The sequence below is a fragment of the Bison bison genome, unplaced genomic scaffold (assembly GCF_000754665.1).
Source record: "Bison bison bison isolate TAMUID 2011002044 unplaced genomic scaffold, Bison_UMD1.0 scf7180017864341, whole genome shotgun sequence".
Classification (NCBI taxonomy): Eukaryota; Metazoa; Chordata; class Mammalia; order Artiodactyla; family Bovidae; genus Bison; species Bison bison.
Genome location: NW_011494913.1, coordinates 3,459,913 through 3,482,326, shown reverse-complemented (window position 1 = coordinate 3,482,326; position 22,414 = coordinate 3,459,913). Strand labels below are relative to the sequence as shown.

The 22,414-nt window shown below is 47.7% G+C and overlaps 1 protein-coding gene across 1 annotated transcript in view; it reads left to right on the top strand.

Moving 5' to 3' along the window:
* Window positions 1-22,414, top strand: part of GRID1 (glutamate receptor, ionotropic, delta 1) — a 686,979-nt gene that overhangs the window by 57,190 nt on the left and 607,375 nt on the right. The window lies entirely within an intron of this gene.

The window sequence follows — 22,414 nt, the reverse complement described above, 5'->3', positions numbered from 1 at the left end:
CTAGCTGTGTTTAGGAGTTGCCTCACTCTGTGGTCTCAAGGAAATTAATGCTCTGCAACTTTCCCCTTTACCTCACCTACGACTTTATAAATCCAAGTCTAAGACAGATTCTCCTAAATCCACTAATTTACTGTATCATCTTCCTATTAGCATAAAGTATATACTATTTCTAAAAATAAATAACCAAATAATTATATATTTAGAAACCCTCTAAGTATATTTTATGTACTTACTGTTGAGCCTAGTACCTTTTCCTTTTCTAGCACAGCAGATTTCTCTTTAATCAATATCACCCTACAGGAGGATTTATGACTTATGAAGAATGACACAGGATCACTTTGAGACTGATGCTTTGTTCTTACTCCTCCTGTACGTTTGGGCGTAGACTCCCCAACTTGTCACAGTGTACAGGAGCAGTAGCCTGTTTGAACCAAATATTCACCTTTTCTGGAAGTGACTCTGGGGCTTCTGCCAAGTGTCAAGGCCTCACCCCAAAGTTTGGTGGGCTTTTGTTCAGGTCTGAAAGTGGAGGGACCCATCCCTTAGAGGTGGGCTCCATGAAGCTAAAGATAAGTTGCTTCTAAGGCAGGGTTCAGCTGCAAAGATAAGTGTCTGGGGAGAGCAGGCAAGAAGGGCGGGGTGACAGGAGGTGAGGCAAAATTAGTGTGTGGATCCCTGATGGTAGAATTCACATCAAGCTGGGTTAAAGATGGTGATTCTCCTCTTCGCTTTGATCACAGTACATACACTTCAGAAGGCTAGGCCAGCACCTTGGACAGCTCCAGGACAGCGTCATCACCCTAAGCAATTCTGAGATGGAGCTACAGTTCAGATGTCACTGGTACCTTGCTCTCTCTCTGGATCTTTTATTTTTATTGTATGTAACATTAACTCAGGACTCTGGATCTCTGTGTCAGGAGGTCCCTTGTTTTCTAGGCTGGGAAATACATCTAGACTACAAGTAACTGGCCACCGTGGTCTACCCAAATGACACAGAACAGTGACCACCACAGTTGGGGACGGTGTCATCCAGCAGCTTAGAAGTGCTCCTCTAGCCCATGTTTATACCCAAGAGGCTCAGAGATGAAAACTCTCCATACCCTGACCATGCAAAGAAGGTGGCTTTTTTTCTTCTTCTTTGACAGTTGGCTTCTGGAAGCCAGACTTGTGGCAAGGGCAGGAGGGGGAGAACTGAGGAAATTGACCCCAGGGGGGTTTAACCATCTTAGAGATCCTGTGGTTTCGGATCCCAGGTCACCACGACTCTTTATTTGGGAGTTTCCACATAGCATCTCTATTTCTCCCTGGGATTTGGACGTCTCCTTGAAACAGATAAGAGAGAGCCAAATGTGATTAGGAACAATTTTAAATTAGTGAGAGAAAGTGATTGGGGAAGGATACCCTTGGAAAGAGACTTCTACATTGGCTGGGCTCAAGACAGCCCTAGACAAGCCATTGTGCCATTAACACCATAGCTCTTATGGGAGCCAAGGCCAAAGCTGGGGCCACCCGGGGCCTGGGACTCCAGCAGGAGGGAGACCTCAGCTGGACCAACTGGGGTGGAGGACTCATCCATTCTTATTTTGGAGAAGAGGCAGGGAGCCCAGTTTATCTGAAGATTTGCTTAAAGAGTCTTGGTGGGATGATCCCTGAAGGCAGTTTCTCTTCTCTGCTTTCACATGTCAGATAGAGTCAGCATTTTCCATGGCCAGAAGACATCTGAGAAAGGGGCATTTCTAAGTGTAGTCAGGTAAATTGGAGCACTGATCATCTTCTCAAGGTCAGTGGGAGGATTTGGGCTGCAACCAGGAACTTGCATTTTTGAAGTCAAAACACTCATTTGTAATCCTGGCTCCCAACCATCTTGTTGCAAGGCCTTTGGAAAGAGGGCTGTGACAACTCTTGAGCCTCAGGCTCCTCGACTGTAAATGCGGACAGTGTTACTGTATTGGATTGTTGGGAAGATTAGAGACAAAGTGTAGAAAGTGCTCACTGGGAGTGTCAGGTCTTCCTTCTCAAAGGATCCAAGATATTGTGTGATCCTTCTTTCTGAAGTCCTGGGAGAGTCTTAGTGGTCTGGCCTTGGGGGAGGACCTCACTGGAATTCCCAATTCCCACTATTTCTGGGAGCTGATACTGGGACTAATAAAGACTCCACTCCCTTCTGTCTGCACAGAGAGGCTGAACTGAAGAGTTTCTCTGTGCAGAAGTGCTCCCAGCTATGGTGACACTTCCGCTTCTGCTCCTGCAGCATTTGGGACCTCCGCTGTGGACGTTAGACGTTCTGTTGCTTCCTCGGCAAGAAGGAATGAGGGGCAGGGATGAGCTCTTGGAATCACATGGTTATAAACTAATAGCTCTTTCTTTTGAGTTTTATACCTCATAAAGCCAAGATCAATCCTTAACAATGTTGCTTCCAGTCACTTTAAAAGAAATAAAGGAAGTTTTATGGGACATATCTCAGGGCGGGCATAGGTCCTGCTTCTCTGCTTGCCTCTCAGCACCCCCATACTCCTGACCAGCAACAGGATCTTGACAAGGGCTTGCTCCAGGGAATATTTTATTCATCGGAGTTGTCCTGATAAACAGAACCAATAGGCATGCTTATTTCTCTCTCTCTGTCTCTCTCCCCTCCTCCATCCATCCATCCGTCTGTCAAAAGCAAGAGCAACAGATAGTTATTTATTCATTTAAAGATTGACTCACATGATTGTGGGTGCTGACAAGTCCAGATCTCCAGAGCAGGACAGCAGGCTGGAGACCCAGGGGAGAATTAATGTTGCAGTCTTGGATCTGAAGGCAGTCTGTAGGCAAAATTCCTTCTTCTCTGGGGGACCTTGATCTTCTCTCTTAGATCTTCAACTGATTAGATGAGGCCCACCAGCATTATAGCGGATAACTGGCTTTATTCAAAGTCTACTGATTTAAATGTTAATCATTTTTAAAAATACAATTACAGCAACATGTAGACACTGGCTGCCATAGCCTAGACATGTTGGTACATAAAATCAATCATCACAAATGGGGACAATGCCATTCAGTGACTTTAAAATGCTCCTGCACCCCATATTTAAATTTGTGAGTTTCAGGGCTGAGAACACCCTCACCCTGATCGTTGACAAAGTGTGACTTTTGAGTGTACCCGGCTGGATTCTGATCTCTGCTTCTCACGCTCTTGGCAGTGACAGGACGTTTTGTCCTCTTAGCCTTAGTTTTCTCATCTGTAAAAGGGAGCCCATAGTTCATGTAGCCTGCAGGATCGCTGGAGATTAGTGGAGATCGTAGACAGGGCAGAGCCAAGCACAGGGTTAGTTTCCTGTCCATTTCTCCTCCTGCCTTTGGGAGCCTCTGTCTGCAGTCCTGGCACCTGCCGTGCCTTCTGGGCTGGGAGAAGCAGACAGAGGCAGAGTTCAGTGGGGCTCAGTAGATGCTTTTGGGGTCCACATCAGGGGTCCATGAGCAGCTGGGACCCCCTTTGAGACCCCAGCTGCAGAGCTGGGAGTAGGGAAGGGCCAGACTTCACAAGGAGCCAAATGTGGCCGCTGAGGATGAGACACATGGAGCATTTATTCGGAGAAATCCTTTCTGCTGACGCCTCCCTCCTCTTAATCATGTCCTTGTCATGCCCTCCTTTGTCTTGGTGCACCTTAAACAAGCAGCTTCTGAGTTCCCCAGGGAGAGCATGTGGCGTGACAAGGGGGAGAGTGCATTTTGAAGCTGGTTGTTGAAGAGGCAGGTCAGGTAGGTCGTACAGAGAAGTGCAGTGGAGCGAGCTGGGGACTGGGCCCTTGAGACCTGCTCAACGCCTCTTCTGAGTGAGGTGAGAACTGAGAGGGTCACTGCCAGGGTCAGGGGTCCCAAAAACCTGCCAAGGAAGAATGACAGAGAACACTTGACATAGCATCTTCTTCTGGCACAGCTAATAGGTATACCGTGAGCGCATCCAGTCAGAGCGGGAGGAAATACTGGAGAAGGGAAAGGGCAGTGTAATGAGAAGTAATGATCTGAGACTAAAAAGGGAAAATTCATTGGGTCTTTAAAAGGTCAGTAGCTGTGAGATCAATTAGCCAGGAGATAACTTGCATAGGCAGGTCTAGGAGGGGTGTCCAGAAAGGCACCAGTGTGGGCGGGAAGTGCTCAGGGGGAGCCTCATCCCCGCTCCTGCCAGCTTTGGGGTGCCCAGAGGAGAGTTCAGGTGAGGCTCCTCAACTAGCTCCCTGGGGAACCAGGTGGGCTGCTGCTGTGTCGGAGAGAACTGGGGCTGTCACTGAAATCCAGACCCCCATCCTTACCCAGCTGTGTGATGTGGGGTGATACGCCACCCACTAGGCAGCTCAGTTTCCTCATCTGTAAAATGGAGCAGATAAGACCTACCTCGTGGGTGATGTACGAGGAAGGGACTTCCTTGCTGGTCCAGTGGTTAAGACTTCGCCTTCCAGTGCAGGGGTGCCAGTTTGAATCCTGGTCGGGAGCTAAGATCCCACATTCCTTGCTGCCCAAAAATTAAAACATAAGACAGAAGCAATACTATACCAAATTCAATAAAGACTTTAAAAATAGTCCACTTAAAAAAAATCTTTAAAAAAAAGACAAATGAGGAAAATAAACAGCAACTACCCTTGTGCCTAGGAGGTAGTAGGTATTCAAGCAATGTGTGTTCTCCCCTTGCCGGCCCCTCCTGCACTCAGTCACGTCCAACTCTTTATGACCCCTAGCCCACCAGGCTCCTCTGTCCATGGGATTTCCCAAGCAAGAATGCTGGAGTGGGTTGCCATTTCCTCCTTGAGGGTATCTTCCTGACCCAGGGATCGAACCTGTGTCTCCTGTATTGACAGGTGGACTCTTTTCCACTGTGCCACCTGGGAATCCCAAAACAAACACCCTTGTGCCCAGCAGGGAGTAGGTGCTCAAGCAATGCGTGTTCTCCCCTGCCCGGCCCCTCCTCCACTGACTGCCTTCCTGCAGAGCCTAATCCCGGCCAAGCAGGGAAACAACTTGAGCTGACTCCTACCTGAGGAGCACTCTCCTTTTTGTTCAGAAAATCTCTTTAATGCAGTAAAAGATTCTTTCCTTTTATTTCACATTTTTATCTTAAGTTTTTCATACATACAGAGAGGTAGTAGAATAGTATAATGGACACCCACATATCCATCACTTGGATTTAACAGTTGTTAACATTTTGCTATGTATCTGCTTCACCTATTATTTTTTTCTTGTTGAAATATTTTGAAGTAAACTACAGACATGACATTTCATTCCTAAATACTTAAGTGTTTATCCCTAAAAACTTCAGCAAATTTTCCTACACAATCACAACACCATTATCATGCCGAGAATAATAATCATATTCCTTATTGTAATCTAACAATCCATATTCAGACTTCCCTAGTTGTCCCCTAAATATCTCTTAATAACTGATAGGTTCACGTCAAGATTCAGTCAAAGACTAACTGTTGCCATCCGTTGTTATTTCTTCTAAGTTTCTTCTTATTTATACCAGTGCTTGTGAAATTTTCATGTGCGCCTATGAACCACCTGGAGTTCTTGCTAAATACAGATTATGATTTAGGTGCTTGAGAGGGGCATGAACTTCTGCATTTCTAACAAACTCTAAGTGATGCTGCTGCTGGTGGCCCATGGAATACACTCTTGAGTAGTCAGGGTCTAAAACAGTACTGCCTCCATACCGCCCCCGGGCCCCCACCCACCGGGCCCGTTTCTTTCCTATGACGTTGACTTGTTGTGGTGCACGGGCCATTTGTCCTGAAGAAAGTGTCCCCTGCTGCATTTAGATGGTGGCTCAGATGGTAAAAAATCTGCCTGCAGTACAGGAGACCAGGGTTTGATCTCTGGGTTGGAAAGATCCCCTGGAGAAGGGCATGGCACCTCAGTCCAGTATTCTTGCCTGGAGAATTCCATGGACAGAGGAACCTGGCGGGCTGCAGTCCATGGGGTCTCAAAGAGTCGGATGCGACTGAGCAACTCACACTTTCACTTTCCTTCATGGTGTCGTTTAACTTGTTCATCTGTTCCTTGTATTGTCTGTAAACTGGACGTTAGGTTTGGGGGCAAGCATGGCCCATGTGAGGCCTTTGTGGAGAGACGCATCATCAGGTCTGTGTGCTTCATGTTCCATGCCATCCAAAAGCATGGAAACGTGTCTTCCAGTGTGATTCATGGCTGGGCTTCAAGGGGCCCTTTACCACCTGGAATTGTTGGTGGATGTTGTTGGGTGTGAGAGTACACATTTGGGGAGGTGGGGAAAGGATTCATTAATTGCTTCGGATTCTCAAAGGAGTTTTCACTATGAAAGACAACCATCAGATCAGATCAGATCAGATCAGTCGCTCAGTCGTGTCTGACTCTTTGCGACCCCATGAATCGCAGCACTCCAGGCCTCCCTGTGCCTCACCAACTCCCGGAGTTCACTCAGACTCACATCCATCAAGTCAGTGATGCCATCCAGCCATCTCATCCTCTGTCGTCCCCTTCTCCTCCTGCCCCCAATCCCTCCCAGCATCAGAGTCTTTTCCAATGAGCCAACTCTTCGCATGAGGTGGCCAAAGTACCAGAGTTTCAGCTTTAGCATCATTCCTTCCAAAGAAATCCCAGGGCTGATCTCCTTCAGAATGGACTGGTTGGATCTCCTTGCAGTCCAAGGGACTCTCAGGAGTCTTCTCCAACACCACAGTTCCAAAGCATCAATTCTTCGGCGCTCAGCCTTCTTCACAGTCCAACTCTCACATCCATACATGACCACAGGAAAAACCATAGCCTTGACTAGATGACCTTTTTTGGCAAAGTAATGTCTCTGCTTTTGAATGCAGCCGTGAAGAGATACCCCACGCCCAAGGTAAGAGAAACCCAAGTAAGACGGTAGGTGTTGCAAGAGGGCATCAGAGGGCAAACACACTGAAACCATACTCACAGAAAACTAGTCAATCTAATCACACTAGGACCACAGCCTTATCTAACTCAGTGAAACTAAGCCATGCCCTTGGGGCAACCCATGACGGGTGGGTCCTGGTGGAGAGATTTGACAGAATGTGGTCCAGTGGAGAAGGGAATGGCAAACCACTGCAGTATTCTTGCCTTGAGAACCCCATGAACAGTATGAAAAGGCAAAATGATAGGATACTGAAAGAGAAATGCCCCACGTCAGTAGGTGCCCAATATGCTACTAGAGATCAGTGGAGAAATAACTCCAGAAAGAATGAAGGGATGGAGCCAAAGCAAAAAGAATACCCAGCTGTGGATGTGACTGGTGATAGAAGCAAGGTCTGATGCTGTAAAGAGCAATATTGCATAGGAACCTGGAATGTCAGGTCCATGAATCAAGGCAAATTGGAAGTGGTCAGACAAGAGATGGCAAGAGTGAATGTCGACATTCTAGGAATCAGCGAACTGAAATGGTCTGGAATGGGTGAATTTAACTCAGAAGACAACCACAGTACTTCCCAAACCCTTAAGGACATCAGAGCCATCCGTGGTGGATGGCTTTTTGTTCCCATCTCCTCACTCACAGAAGTGCCTCTTGCTGCAGATGAGTCTCCTCAGGAGGTGTGTTTAGCTCTGTGGAGCGAGTCCCAGGGAAGAACTTGGTCATAGGCACTGCTGTTGTCTGTGATCTACCTGCCAGGCAGTGGCCCACACCAGATGCCAGGGCAGGGAGAGGGTGCATGGTCGAAGGAACAGAGCTGTGCTGAGTGAAATGGGGCCTTAAACAGAGAAACAGCTGCCAGGTTGAGAGCCAGGATGGTGGGAAGTGGAGTCAGAGCTAGCAGGGTGAGTGACTCAGGAAAGAGGTGGTGAACTATGCCCTGAGTCAGCTCATTGTTAGGGGTGTGAGGACAGCTCTGATGGCTTAAGAGGCCCCTTCAGGTTCAGAACAACCTGAGACTCCAGAATGTATTCACTTGGATCAGAATAGCTGTTATGCAAAGGCTGAGAACAGTTGCTCTCTTTAATAGCCCTGAGGCCTTAAGAAGAGGGAAGAGCCCAGTGGTAGAAGGGGATCATACTAACTGGAGTCAGCTATTAGTGATGATTGTCATCCCCTTGACCAGTGATGCTAATGGTTCAGGCCAGCACAGCTCAGAGGCAAGGCAAGCAGCTGATGCTAGCTCTCCCCTTCTAAGACCTTTTGGGTCCCTGCTGGTCCTTTGCTCAGGCTACAATTCAGGCTACAAGGTTGGAGTGATACTCCATGTCTGAAGGTCCGTCTACTGGACCAGTGAGCCCCTTGAGAAATGGGTCTAACCTGGGGGAGATTTGTGCCCACTCCTTTCTTTAAAGAATCAGCAGAGCTGGAGAGAAAAACACATGTGCTCAGGCTCAGGGGAAAGATAATGCTGTATAATTTTATATCTTCTTTTATACTGTGGCTTAGCCACACACCATTAGCACAACAGGAAGGAAAATGAACGGAAATGAGGGGTGTCAGTGGCGGAGATAGATAGATGGGGATGATTGATTTGGGGTTTTTCTTCAGTGCAACCTGAAGCAAAAAGTCGACGAGCCACCCTGAGCCAGAGTGGGCCAGGGCCAGGGCCTGGGCAGCAGGGCCAAGCTGGGAGCCATGGGTCATGGACCCACATGCCCCTGAGCTCATCTGTGACTTGCTGGGTCCCCATGGGGAGCTGATCCAGCTGTCTCTTTTCTGCTCCTATGAGGGGTCTATTTTACTTTTCAAATAAGGACTTATTTTGATTATTTTGCCTTCCTTGGAGGGCAGCAGGAACTTGCAGGGCCTGCCTGGCCTGCAGCCATGTGTTAGCTCTGCAGGATGGGCTGTGCCATGCTCCCTGCTCTCATAGGATTGCTCACTTTCAGCGACTTCTCCTCTAAGATCGCCCAGCTGCTAAATGCTGCTGCTGCTGCTAAGTCACTTCAGTCGTGTCTGACTGTGTGCAACCCCATAGATGGCAGCCCACCACGCTCCCCCATCCCTGGGATTCTCCAGGCAAGAACACTGGAGTGGGTTGCCATTGCCTTCTCCAGTGAATGAAAATGAAAAGTGAAAGTGAAGTCGCTCAGTCGTGTCCGACTCTTAGCGACCCCATGAACTGCAGCCCACCAGGCTCCTCCGTCCATGGGATTTTCCAAGCAAGAGTACTGGAGTGGGGTGCCATTTCCTTCTCCGTGCTAAATGCTAGAGGTGGAATTTGAACTCAGTCTTCCTGCTTCCAAAGCCCTTGCTCTTCCTGCTGTCTTGTGAGGCTGTGGGTCCGTCTTGCCCTGTCTTTCCTTCCTGGCCCAGGATCCCGGGGCCCCACACTGGACTTTAAGCCCCTTCTCCGGATGGGGGTGTGGAATGGCTGGCTCTACTGGGGTGCAGCCCGGAGTCCCAGGGCTTTAGGGGCTCCACCTCTCCTATGTCAGAGTTACTAGAGTTTCATTCATAAGCATTGGATGGTTCTGCTGGGACCTTGAAGAGGTCAATCTGTGTGACCCTAAGGGCAGGACCAGACAAGGAATGGAGCCTCTAGAGAATTCCACCTGAGGAGGGCTGTTTCCAGGTGGACTTGGGAGGTGTCTTGTCCACTTTCTTAGGGCTTCTGTATCAAGTTACCACAAGCTGCATGGCTTAAAACACCAAAGTGTATTCTTTTTGGGAGGCTAGAAGTCTGCAGTCAAGGTGTCAGGAGGGCCATAACTCCCTCTGAAGGCTTTAGAGAAGAACCCTTCCTTATTTCTTTCTAGCTTCTGGTGGCTTCTTGCAGTTGGGATTCCATGGCTTGTAGACGCATCCTTCGAGTCTCTGTTTCCATCTTCCTGAGGCTTCTTCCCTTTGTGTGTCTGGTCTCTGGTGTCCTCTCATCTCCCATAAGAACACCAGGCCTTGGAGGATTTAGGGCCCACTCTAATCCAGTAGGACCTCAATCTAAAGATTACATCTATAGTTACCTTATTTCCATTAATAAGTTACATCCTCAGATTCCAGTGGATGAAACATTTTTTGGGGGGAAACTGCTGAACCCACTACATATTCCACCTGTGGGCGTGCAGGCAGAGGCTTGGATCGCCCAGGCAGAGGTGAGTTAATGGTGCCAGCATTTCTTGCCCTCACGACTCTCCAGCCCATGGCCCTGCCCCATTGTCCAGTTGGGGTGGCCACTGATGCTAGGAGAGTGAGTGAGAAGTAGTCTCTTTAGGGCGGGGAGTGTGGTTGGTGGCCTTTGTGGGTGGGCCTCGGGGCGAGGAAAGGGATAAGCCTGGATATTTCTGCTGTCTCTACTAAGACCTCACAATCCGCATTAGCAAAGTGTTATTGCTCATCTGGCAAGCCAGTCCCTGTACCAAAGCTTCCCTGTGAAATAGACAGGCTGACTGAAGTTACAGGGCAAAGGCACAACCTTTGGGTCAACAGATTTGTTCACCTCCCAGCTGTGCACGACGTTACCACACTGAGCTGTCAGGGCATCCATAAAGTGGGGGTGATGAGGGTTCCCCCTACAGGGCTGGGTGAGGATGGAGTGGGTAAGGCATAGACAGTCCCCAGTTTCTCGTAAGGGTGAGCTTCCTTTCCTTTTCATCTAATCTGTGAGCTTCTAGAAGGCTGGATGCCATTCCTTCCTCCTATGTACTTTTCCACGTGACCCCTCCCCCCACCAAGTTTTGGTAGAAAGTGGGAGCACAGTAATACCTAAAAATGAGCCTGTCTTTCCTGACGTCCGCTCTGTACCTGGTTGGAGCTAGGACTCCAAACGTAAACTGGACAGAATCACTGCCCTCAAGAAAACCCCCAAGCCAAGCAGGAGCTGCACAGATGCACTGGCAGCCCTGTCTGGGAGAGGTGCAGTATTGGGTACTGAGAGGGAGTGAGAAAGCCTCATGGAGTGTGCAAGCCATGGGGTAAATCCTGAAGGATGGGGTTTTTCCAAGGAGGTAAGTATGGTGTTCCAGGCATCCCAGGAGAAGCACCACACAGATCTGGGGCACCCACTGAATCTGGGCAGGCCAGATCCTGGGGGGCGCCCCAGGCCTTGACCGAGAATGGTCAGGGCCCACCAGAACCCCTCAATCCCAGCCCAGGGTTTCTAAGTGGCAGGTGAGGCTGACCCCAGAGCCAGAGGCTCCTTTGTCTGAGTTTTAATATAGTAGACAAAAATGCTATTACTTTGGAATGGAAATAATAGAGGCAAGCCCCTTGGTTCTATTTTCACTTTCTGTATTCCCTTCCAGTCCTTGGCCCACGGGCACATTTTTAATCACAGCACAACTACAGTTTTGGTTACCGCTTTCTTCATTATACTGTAAACATTTTTCACTGTAGCTACAGAGTTTCCATAATTATCATTTCAATGGCTGCATAAATTGGCCATTAAGTTGATGCTCTTTAATTTGCTTAAACATTCCCCTTTGTTAGAGGTTGAGATGGTTGAGATTATTTTTAGTTTCTGGATGTTACAAATCATGTAATGCTGACCATCTTCTTAAAGTAGGCTTTCCTTCTCGCGAATTATTTTCTTGGGGAAAAAAGTGAGATTATTGAGTCAAAAAGTGTGGGCATTTTTGTGGTACTTGTAATGGTAATGTCAAGTTATTTTCAAAAAGGATCACTTCTCATCAATATGTGAGAAGATGAGTTGACTATAACTCATGAAACATTTGGTGTTGCAATGACAACCCTTTGTTTTTCGTTGTTGCTATTTTAATACCTGTGAAATGACTTCCCATTTATTAACAGAGGTGTATGGAGCGCTTCTGTTCATGTGTACTTATTTAAGGCACCCCTTGGTACGGGGATTTTTTTTGTTTAGCCCATTTGTCTGTTGGCATCTTGAAGTTTTCAGAACGATTTATGTGAACTCTTTATATTATAGAGTTATCAACACTCTGCCTGACACCTTGCTACAAGTATTTTTCCTAGACTGTTTCTATTTTAGTTATCTTGTTCCTTTCCTGCAAAGCTTTTGTACTTCTATATTTTTGAATCTGGGTGTGTGTGTGTGTGTGTGTGATTCGTACTTTCTTTTACCAGCATAAAACTTGAGAAGTTATCATTCCCTTCAAAGAACAGATAAATATTTCTTGCTAATTTTTTGTTTGTTTGTTTGTTTTCATTTGACTTCTTCACTTGATTCTTTAATCTCTCTAGAATTTATATTTTGGAGTGTGTGGTAAAATGTGTTTCTGAGTTAATTACTTTTCCTCAAAATTACTGGTTATCACAGCATAATTTATCAACCAAGAATTCCTTTCTCCATTGTTTAGTATTCCCTACTTTGTAATACATTAAATTCTTAGTGCAGTTAGGTCTGGGTTTTTAAATGCAGATTCACATTTCTGTATTTCTGCCAGTTCTATAGTATGGGGTTGATCAAAAAGTTTGTTCGGGTTTTTCCACAACATCTTACCAAATATTTTAAGTTATTTTGCTTTATAATATGTTTTTATAGCTAATTACCTCTCTTTTTTTTCCCATTTACAGATTTACTATTCTCATCTGTTTATTTTCAAAATGATTTTAGAATAATTTAATTCCTTTAAGGAATCCTTTTGAGATTTTGATTGGAATCAAATTAAATTTATAAATTAACTTTTGGAAAAACTGACATCTTTATAACATAAAGTCTTCCCATCTGGGAACAGTTATTTCTCTATTTATTCAAGTCATCTTTTATAACTCCAATAAAGTTTGGTAGTTTTCTTAAGTAGGTCATGCATATCTCTAGTTTAATTTATTCCCAAGCAGTTACACTCTTTGATGACTCTGTGAATGAGATCTCCTTTTTAACTTTATTTTATATTTATACCTGTCTAGAATACAGTGATAGAATAATCAATTTTAATAATTATGCATTTTATTTATTATATATCCAAGGTGGTAATAACAACTGCAAAATTCAAAAAGGAAACAAGGGGGTAACCCACAATGTCACCGTTTTAATAAGCAAATAGTTTAAATTTTTCCGTGGCTCCTAGAGCTTATCCTCAGACAGGTGTTGCACATAGCTATAACCTCAATGATGATCTGTTTGGCATCCCGCGGCTTCTCTTTTATTACATCATAAGCATTTTCCCTTCTTGCTGTAGAGTTTTGCTAATGACTCCCTTTAAAGGTGAGCCATGGGGACTGAATGTTGGTTCTCAGACATCCTGAGGAGCGTATGGGGGCAAGGGAGGCGTATGGCTCTGGCCGTGGTGCAGAAGATACTGTGATTAGCATGGAGCTGGTGGAGCAGGCAGTACAGGGCTCCACCTTGTTCCCAGCAGGGCTTGCCAGGGCTGGGCTAGTCCCAGCTGCATGAACCTTCATGGAAACAGGAGGAGCAAAGAATCAGAAGCATCAATCTCAGGAGAAATGAGGAGGTGAGTTTGGAATTAACTGATAGAAATGGCCCTGTAGAGTCAGAGGGACAGGATACTTTTCAGATCTCTGGCTTTGGTGCCAGGGGGGCACAGTGTACATCTCGTTGGTATGCCTTCCTCATCTTTTCACCTCTTTAACATTTACCAAGTACCTACAGAATGTTGTTAGGTGCCAGAGATACAGATGGACAAGACAAGCTCAGATGTGACCTACAATATCACCTCCACTTGCTGCTTCTGGTGGAGGAAAATGAACAGGCATGCTGACCAGTCTCAGTTTAGTTCAGTCGCTCAGGCGTGTCCGACTCTTTGCGACCACTTGAACTGCAGCATGTCAGGCTTCCCTGTCCATCACCAACTTCTGGAGCTTGCTCAAACTCATGTCCATCAAATCAGTGATGCTATCCAACCATCTCATCCTCTCTCATCCCCTTCTCCTAATGTCCTCAATCTTTCCCAGCATCAGGGTCTTTTCCAATGAGTCAGTTGTTTGCATCAGGTGGCCAAAGTATTGGAGCTTCAACTTCAGCATCAGTCCTTCCAATGAACATCCAGGACCGATCTCCTTTAGGATGGACTGGTTGGATCTCCTCGCAGTCCAAGGGGTTCTCAAGAGTCTTCTCCAACACCACAGTTCAAAAGCATCAATTCTTCAGTGCTCAGCTTTCTTTATGGTCCAACTCTCACATCCATACGTGACTACTGGAAAAGCCATAGCTTTAACTATATGGACCTTTGTCGGCAAAGTAATGTCTCTGGTTTTTAATATGCTGTCTAGGTTTGTCATAGCTTTTCTTCCAAGGAGCAAGCATCTTTTAATTTCATGGCTGCAGTTACCATCTGCAGTGATTTTGGAGCCCAAAAAAGGAAAGTCTGTCACTGTTTCCATTGTTTCTCCATTAATTTGCAATGAAGTTATGGAACCAGATGCCATGATTTTAATTTTTTGAATGTTGAGTTTTAAGCCAGCTTTTTCACCCTGCTCTTTCACTTTCATCAAGAGGCTCTTCAGTTCCTCTTCGATTTTTGCCAGAAGGGTGGTGTCATCTGCATATCTGAGGTTATTGGTATTTCTCCTGGCAATCTTGATTCCAGCTTGTGCTTTATCCAGCCTGGCATTTCACATGATATACTCTGCATATAAGTTAAATAAACAGAGTGACCATATACAGCCTTGACGAAAGGAATTGGGAATTACTTTCCCGGTTTGGAACCCGTCTGTTGTTCCATGTCCAGTTCTAACTGTTGCTTCTTGACTTGCATACAGATTTCTCAGGAGGCATTTTACTGTTAGTATTTTTTTCCCCAGTGTCAAGATAGTTTTATTCTGGTTTTCTTGTGAAAGCTTGGAATGGCAAGACAGGACTTTAGAAGACAAGGCCCTGAATCAGTGTATAGTTCATAAGCACAGTGCAACAGCACGGGGCTGTCTGGCCTGCCTCACTTTAGTCCGTGATGTGAGGGGCTGTTTACTTGCTCTGGCTCCATCATATTGTGTTTCTCCATTCCCTTTGCCTTTCCTTCTCTTTGCAGATCTCTAATGTCTTCTCTCATCTGTGCTGCCCATTCTCCACTAGCAGAAAACCCTCTTCCTCTATATTTCATTGATAACTAGAAGCCAATGGAAGAGAACTCTCCCTTGCTCTCCACCAAGTTGGCTTGCCCAGCAGTCTGCGCTCCAGATGATGCTCTGGGTCGCTTCTGATGTGTCCGAGTTCTTTCCCCTCCTCTTGAGCTATGCACTCAGTCCCTTTTCACTCAAGGCCGCTGTCCCAGCAGATCTCCCTTCTCTTCTTTGTTGTCAAGTTTCTTTCTCTGTTGATCTTCTCTATCAGCTTAGGCATGTGTTGTGTGCTTGGTCGCTCAGTCATGTCTGACTCTTTGTGACCCCATGGTCTGTAGCCCGCCAGGCTCCTCTGTCCATGGGGATTCTCCAGGCAAGAATACTGGAGTGGGTTGCCATGTCCTCCTCCAGGGGATCTTCCCAACCCAGGGATCGAACCCAGGTCTCCCACATTGCAGGTGGATTCTTTACCATCTGAGCTACCAGGGAAGCCATAACTTATGCAAAGAACTGTGTTATCTTCTGCCTTAAAAAAGCCCTGGTCTGGCCCCACTTCTTCATTACTGTACCACTTCCCTGCCCCTTTGCAGCACCATCTCTGCTCTGGGCTCCAGTGCCTCCCCTCCAATCACTCCTGAATCCTCTGACATCAGGAGTGAGCCTTCGAGACTGTCAGAACTCCCCCCTCAGGATGCATGTCGCTCTAGTGATGCAGTCATCTAATCTCTCCTGGCCTGACCTGTCTGTAGCCTTTGGGACACTGGACACTGGACACTTTCCCTCCTGTGCACTTTCCACAGGGCTGGGGAGCAGGGGGAGCAGGGGGAGCAGGGGAGCAGGGGGAGCGAGCTTATTCCTCCTGGCTGTCCAGCCAGCCTTCCTGGTTCTGTTGCTGAGTCTCACCTCCCTGACCTCTACACATTGCAGTGTCCAAGCCTCAGACTTTGAGCCTCTTCTCTTTTCTGTGGCACTCCCTTTCCTGGTGATTTGAACCTTTTTAAAATACTATGTAGATACCGATGCCTCCCAAGTATAGCCAGCCACAGTCCTCAACCCCAGACTGACTTGTCCACTTGGATGGCTTCTTAGTTGAGTGTGTCCCCAGCCAAGCTCAGTTCTTCAGCCCATGCAGGCTCCCCAAGTCTTCTCTATCTGCCCATCACTCCCAGTGCTCAGGCCCCACATCATGGAGTTCACCTCACTGCCCTCTTTTCCCCTTGCCCCAGCAGCCCATCCTTCCATATTGCCCCAGTCCTTACCCCAACAGCTGCTACTCTGGTCTCAGCTACCACCATCTCACGCTCAGATTATTGGAATGGTCTCCCTGCTTCCACCCTTATCCCTTCAGTCTGATCTCAGTGGCAGTCAGAGTAATGCTGATATGAACAACTAACTTCACATCGCTCTAATCAAAACCTCCAATTACTCCCTGCATCACAGGGCAAAAGCTCCCACTGTGACTGGGGCTGATGTTCCTGGGAGCTGACAACTGGTCTTGTTGGAAAGTTTGAGGGTTATGGATGCTTTGGCTCTCGTGGATTGTGCTTCTCAGTCAGCGTGGTGGGGTCCATTGGTCTATCAGTCTGATAACCTTGAGTGACATGGACTTAGGAGTTCACCTGTCAAGGCTGTAGTTCTGATGGCCATGGGCTCTTGGGCCTCAGTGAGATAAGGGCTGTGAGGCAGAACATAGTTTCATTTACATTTAAGCTGCAGCCAACATAAGGTGTGGGTAAGACCACTTCCTAATGCTTAATGGGGGTCGGGGGAGGTGGGGAGATGGAAGGGTCTGCCGCTCTCCTGCAGGCTTGCCTGGGGTGACCTGGTGCCCACACTGCCTGCCATTCATGAGGCTGACAACCTCTTGTCAGCAGCAGTGATGGCTCAGAGAAGGGCCTTGGCAGTTATCTGGCAATTTGAGTGCTCCCTCTTGGGCTTGTAGTGGTAATGGTTGTGGTGAAGCCTGAGAGCCAGCCCCCAGGTGCCATTTTGGGGTGGCTACCTAGGATTTCTTTGGAAGGAATGATGCTAAAGTTAAAACTCCAGTACTTTGGCCACCTCATGCGAAGAGTTGACTCATTGGAAAAGACTCTGATGCTGGGAGGGATTGGGGGCAGGAGGAGAAGGGGGCGACAGAGGATGAGGCTGGATGGCATCACTGACTCGATGGACGTGAGTCTGAGTGAACTCTGGGAGTTGGTGATGGACAGGGAGGCCTGGCGTGCTGCGACTCGTGGGGTCGCAAAGAGTCAGACACGACTGAGCGACTGAACTGAACTGAACCAAGCCAGATGCTTTTCCCCTAGACTGTACCCGAAGGGCCAGTGTGGGTGTTCAGTAGGACTTCTGGGTCCTCATGAGGTTCTATCTTGTTTACAGTCTCTGACTCAATTCAAGAGCAAGTTTCTAGAGTGAATGGTAATCACATTTGAGAATCACAGTGCCAAGAAAAGCCTCTTTCTGGGCTTTTTGACCCAGGTCTCGAGCTGAACATTGCTACAGGGAACCTCCCCAGTCGATAATGTAAATGAACACACACTCTTCAAGTGACAGGCACCATTATTGCCCTTACAGAATCCTGGCTGGAGACAGCGAGCTCTCTTAGCCTCCCTGAGCGTGTTCTTGGTGGGCTGCGCTGGTCCTTCGAGCTGAGGGGTTCTTGTCCAAGACACACTGGGGGCTCATGGTATCTGCTGCTGCTCGAAGCTTTGGCATGGCAGGGAGGGCATCAGCGGCGAGATTCTGTAGGGAAGGCAGCCCGTGGTAAGTGAGAGTCCTGTCCTCTTGCACACACTCAGGTTCTGCCATGCACAGCTTGTCATCTGTCAGTGCATCTCTGGGTGGCCGAGAGCACTGCCACGGGGGTCTTTTCCCCAAGAGGCGACTGTGTGACGCAGTAACCAGCACCTTTGGTGGGGGCAGAACATAGCAGGGACGGAGCATCTCTGGGGCGGTGGCACTGAGCCTGCCAGAAGAGCATGTCAGAGCTGAGGACACCACCCTGGCAGTCTGGGCACACCCCAGGTGAGATACTGAGGAAGGAGGAATTTCCTGGAATCTGCACGTACATCCTCTGTTGATCTGGATCCCAGCCACTTTCTGGGATGTCTAAGAAGCCTCAGAAAGTCCCAGGACAGCGGGAGTTCTGAGCTAAAAACACATGACTCAGAATTTAGGTTGATTGCATCCAACACGGGAAGCCTCTGAAAGCTGGTGCTATTAATAATTATGCCAAAACACAAGTGCATCCCAGCTGTGTGGGGCAAACCAGGAGGTGTGGTCACCCTGCTGGGGTGTACATCGTGGAGGGGGCTGGCTGGCTGTGTGCTGAGGTCTCTCTGATGGCCCGGTTGATGGGCAGAGGTCTGCCTGAGCATCACATCTTCAGGATGAGCCACCATTCCACTCTTTTGGGTCCTGACACAGTCCAGACAGACCATTGAATCAGGGGGCTGGGCCAAACACAAGTATAGACATTCATGTGCCTTTTTTTCTCTGTTGCAAAAGGCACTTGATAAACCAGTAGCAGCAGCTGCTTTTAATTGATAAGTTAGTTGAGGCCCTCACACAGTGCTTTGGCCTTTTCCTTCGTTATCTCCTGCTTTGAAGTGGGCACATAATTTTCAGCGAAGGGTGACTTTGTGAATGCCTAACCCATTCCTTCAGGAATATGGTGGAGACTTTGGTGACCTTTAAATCTGAGCTTCTTGTGTGGTATATGTGTTCTTTCTAGCCTTGGTTCCTCTCCTCCCTCACTGGAGCTCCTTCCCACTGGTCCTCTTGTGCCCCAGGCTATGTCCATGCCTCCAAGCCTGTCTCATGCATCTTTTTGCATCTCACCCACTCCTCCTTGAGAGCCCTGCTCCTTGGAGCCTTCCAGTTGCCAAACAGAGTGGTCCCCCTCTCCCGCTCCCTAATCCCTCACTGCTCAGCAGGAGTGTGTTTCATGCGTCCTGTGTCTGCCTCCCCTACCAGCCTGGGCTGTCCCGAGAGGAGGGACCATGATGTAACCGTGAAACATGGTTTGACGCAGCAAACACATGTGGCTCTTTGTGTATGACCCAGGCTCTGGGACCTTGAATGTGCCCAGACAGTGGTGGCCCAAACCAGTGGGCTTCTTGCTGGGAGGGGAGGGGGGCAGGGTCCTGAGGACCCTAGTTTTCCCCTCTGCTTGCCCGCGTGGGCGCTGATGGCGTCTCAGGGACACCAAGAGTAGGTAACACTGATGGAGCTTTTGTGAGATGCCAGGCCCCGAGCAGAGAGCTTTATTAACTCCACCACGTGGTGTGGGTATCGCTGTCATCTCTACTTCACAGATGAGGAAAAGAAGTTATAAGTCAGGTGACTCTCTCTTGGTCACGTATCTGGTGCCTGGCAGGGCAGTGATTTCATCCTGCATCTGATCCGATTCTAGGATCTTAACCATATGCCGAGCTGCTGAGAAGCATTCCCTCCCTGCCCTTTGTGGAGGGCAGTCTTGCTGCAAATTCCCGCTCTGCTTCCTGTGGCCTCACTCGTGGGAGGGAGCTGGGGCCTTGTGGAGCCCGTGCTAGTTTCTCTAAACCAGTGGAAAGGCAGGAAAGGGAACCATAAAAACCAGACATTTCCCCCTCGGTGATAGCATCTTGGTGATTGCCTCCATCTCTGTCCTTTGAGTGTGCAGAGATGAGGGTACACAGGCTGCTCCCCAAGGCATATTTCCTAGGTCCATGATGAAGGGCCAAGTTCCCACGGTCACTTCCCAGTGGTGGTCCAGGCTGTCTGCTACCCTTGTTTCCTCATCTGTAAAGTGGGAAGGTTAAGTATCTATTCCCTGGATTGTGGTGAAGATTAAGATAGAGTCTTAATCTATATATCTCTGCCTCTATTTGTGTCTATATCTGCCTATGTGACTAATCTGGACCTAGAGCCGCGTTTGTACGTGTTAATATATAACGTATGTATTGGCTTCCCTGGTGGCTCAGCAGTAAAAATCTGCCTGCCATTGGAGCCGCTAGTTCAATCCCTGGGTCGGTCGGGAAGATCCCCTGGAGAAGGAAATGGCAACCCACTCCCGTATTCTTGCCTGGGAAATCCCATGGAGGGAGGAAGAGCCTGGTGGCCTACAGTCCATAGGGTCTCAAAAGAGTTGGACACGACTTAGTGACTAGCAACAGTAGCAACAACAATGTATATGCTAATCTAGACGTACGCTTATACCAGTAGCTCCACGTGGCTGTCTCGGAGCCGTGCTGGCAGGCCGAGTGCTGTACCTGTGTTAGGCGGCTTGGGATTATTCTCACTGAATCCAAGTGCTGGGGCACAGCGCTGGGCCTCTCTGAGGGTCTGTGAGCATGCCTGCCTTACTCTCCCACCCCGTGCTGCCCTCTGTCTCCTCCTTGCCCTGCATGGCCCCCAGGCCTGACCTGATTGTGTGGACAGGCTTCCTGTTTCGCTGATCTGTTTGGCAGGGACTCAGGACCTGGATATTTAAGCAGCTTGTTTATTAGAAGCGGCTCCCTTTCTTTCTGTGTCTGACGTCTCCCTGGCTGCATCTCTTTTGCGGGTCATTAAGAATGTCACATTTGGTTTAGGCGAGCGTGTCACCATGGGGTTTCTCTGAGAGCATCACGTACAGGGCGGTCCTGAAGGCGCCTCCCAGGAACTCCCTCGCCGGCTGCCTGAGACCGACTGAGAGATGGCGTCTGGCCCACGAGGCGTCCTGATGGCGCCAGTGCCCTGGCTCTGGGGGTGCAGAGCCTCACCAGGCCACTGAGTCTGACGATGCCAGTGCTGGGAGTGGTGCTTGCAGGAGTGCCCTGGGCCCTCACCTGGCCTGAGAGGGGGCAGAGGTCAAGGTCTCTGACCGCCAGGAGAGCCCCCTTCTCATCTGTCCTGATGCGGCCTCACCACAGAGGGAAAACTGTTGACAGACGGAGTGTTGGGGTGGACAGAGCCCATGTGGGGCTGGCTGCAGGCATGGGCATGGCCACACCGCACCCTCCGGCCACCCTCTGCTGTGTCCCTCTTGTGTGTCAGGACACTGGGGCCTGAGGATGACAGGGCTGCCCAAGCCAGCCTACAGCTTGGGGCAGAGCCAGACCCGAGTGACCACAGTCCCCTTCCTTCTGCTGAGCCACAGTGCCCACCAGCTCCATTCTGCCACCTACCTGCAGGCCCCTCACTGAGACTCTGCCCTTTCCTCAGAGTCTGAGCTGGGATTCCAGGACCCCCAGTGTATTTTGCTCTGATATTTGCTATGGGAATCTGGTTGAGCTCCTGGAAGCAAATCTCACAGATCCCTTCTATTACTGGATCCCCCTGGAGTTTTAACTCTGAGTTGTCCACAGTGAGCCTCCAGTAATTCGTCAACTACAGTTTCAGTTTTCCTGCCCACCACTGGTTTCCGTAGGTGAGTCTCTGCTCCAGTAAACTGCAGCTGCCTGTATTCACCTGTTAGTGATTTTCCCATGTACTCCTCTTGTATGGATCCAAGAGGAGTTGGTGATTTTCAGTTTGTTATGCTTTTTTACTTTTTGACGGAGTTATGAGTTCTAAGCTCCTTATATGCAGAACAGGAAACTGCAAGTCTGCTCTTTTTAAAACAAATTCTTAAATAGAATCTGAGGTCATTGAATTCACTCTTTTATGAATATTTAATATCCTTCTTTGTCTCTCATAACAGTTTTGGCTTAAAGTTATTTTTTCTGGATATTAGGATAGTCATCCAGGTTTTCCTTTGGTTATCATGTGCAAGAAATACCTTCTTCCAATCTTTCACTTCCAACCTACTTATGTCTTTGGACTTAAAATGTTTTTAATAGACAGCATATAGTTGAATTATGTTTTTAAAAATCCATTCTTCTAGTCTCTACCTTTGATTGGAGAACGCAACTCATTTATATGTAAAGTAATGATTGATAAGGGTTGCCTTATTCTGCTATTTTGCTGTTTGTTTCCTGTATGTCTAATAGCTTTCCTCTTCCTTTCTTTATTACTGCTTTTTGGGGGTGTATATTTGATTTTTTGTGGGTAGTGAGATCAGATTACTCTTTCATTTTCTCTTGTGTATATTTCTGAGATATTTCCTTTGTTGTTACCATGAGGATTACATTTAATCTCCTAAATTTATGTAGTTTGAATTGATTCTAACTTAAGTTCAATAGCAACTAAAGAGCACAACGAGGCTCCAAAAACAGTTGCATCCCCTTTATATCATTATCACAAGTCATATCTTTGTACACCATGTGTCCATTAACAGAGATTTACAATTTGAAAAAAGCATTTGTCTTTTAAATCATGTAGGAAATAAAAAATGGAGTTACAGACCAGTGATACAGTAGCAATAGCTTCTGTAGCTGCCTTTACTGGGGACCATGATGTCTTCACACAGTTTTGAATCGCTCTCTAGCATCCTTTCATTTCAGCCTGAAGGAGTCCGTTTAGCGTTTCTTATAGGGAAGGTCTTGTGGTAACAGTCTCCCTTATCTTTTGTTTATCTGGAAATGTCTTAATTTCACCTTCATTTTTTATTGTATATATATATATATATATATA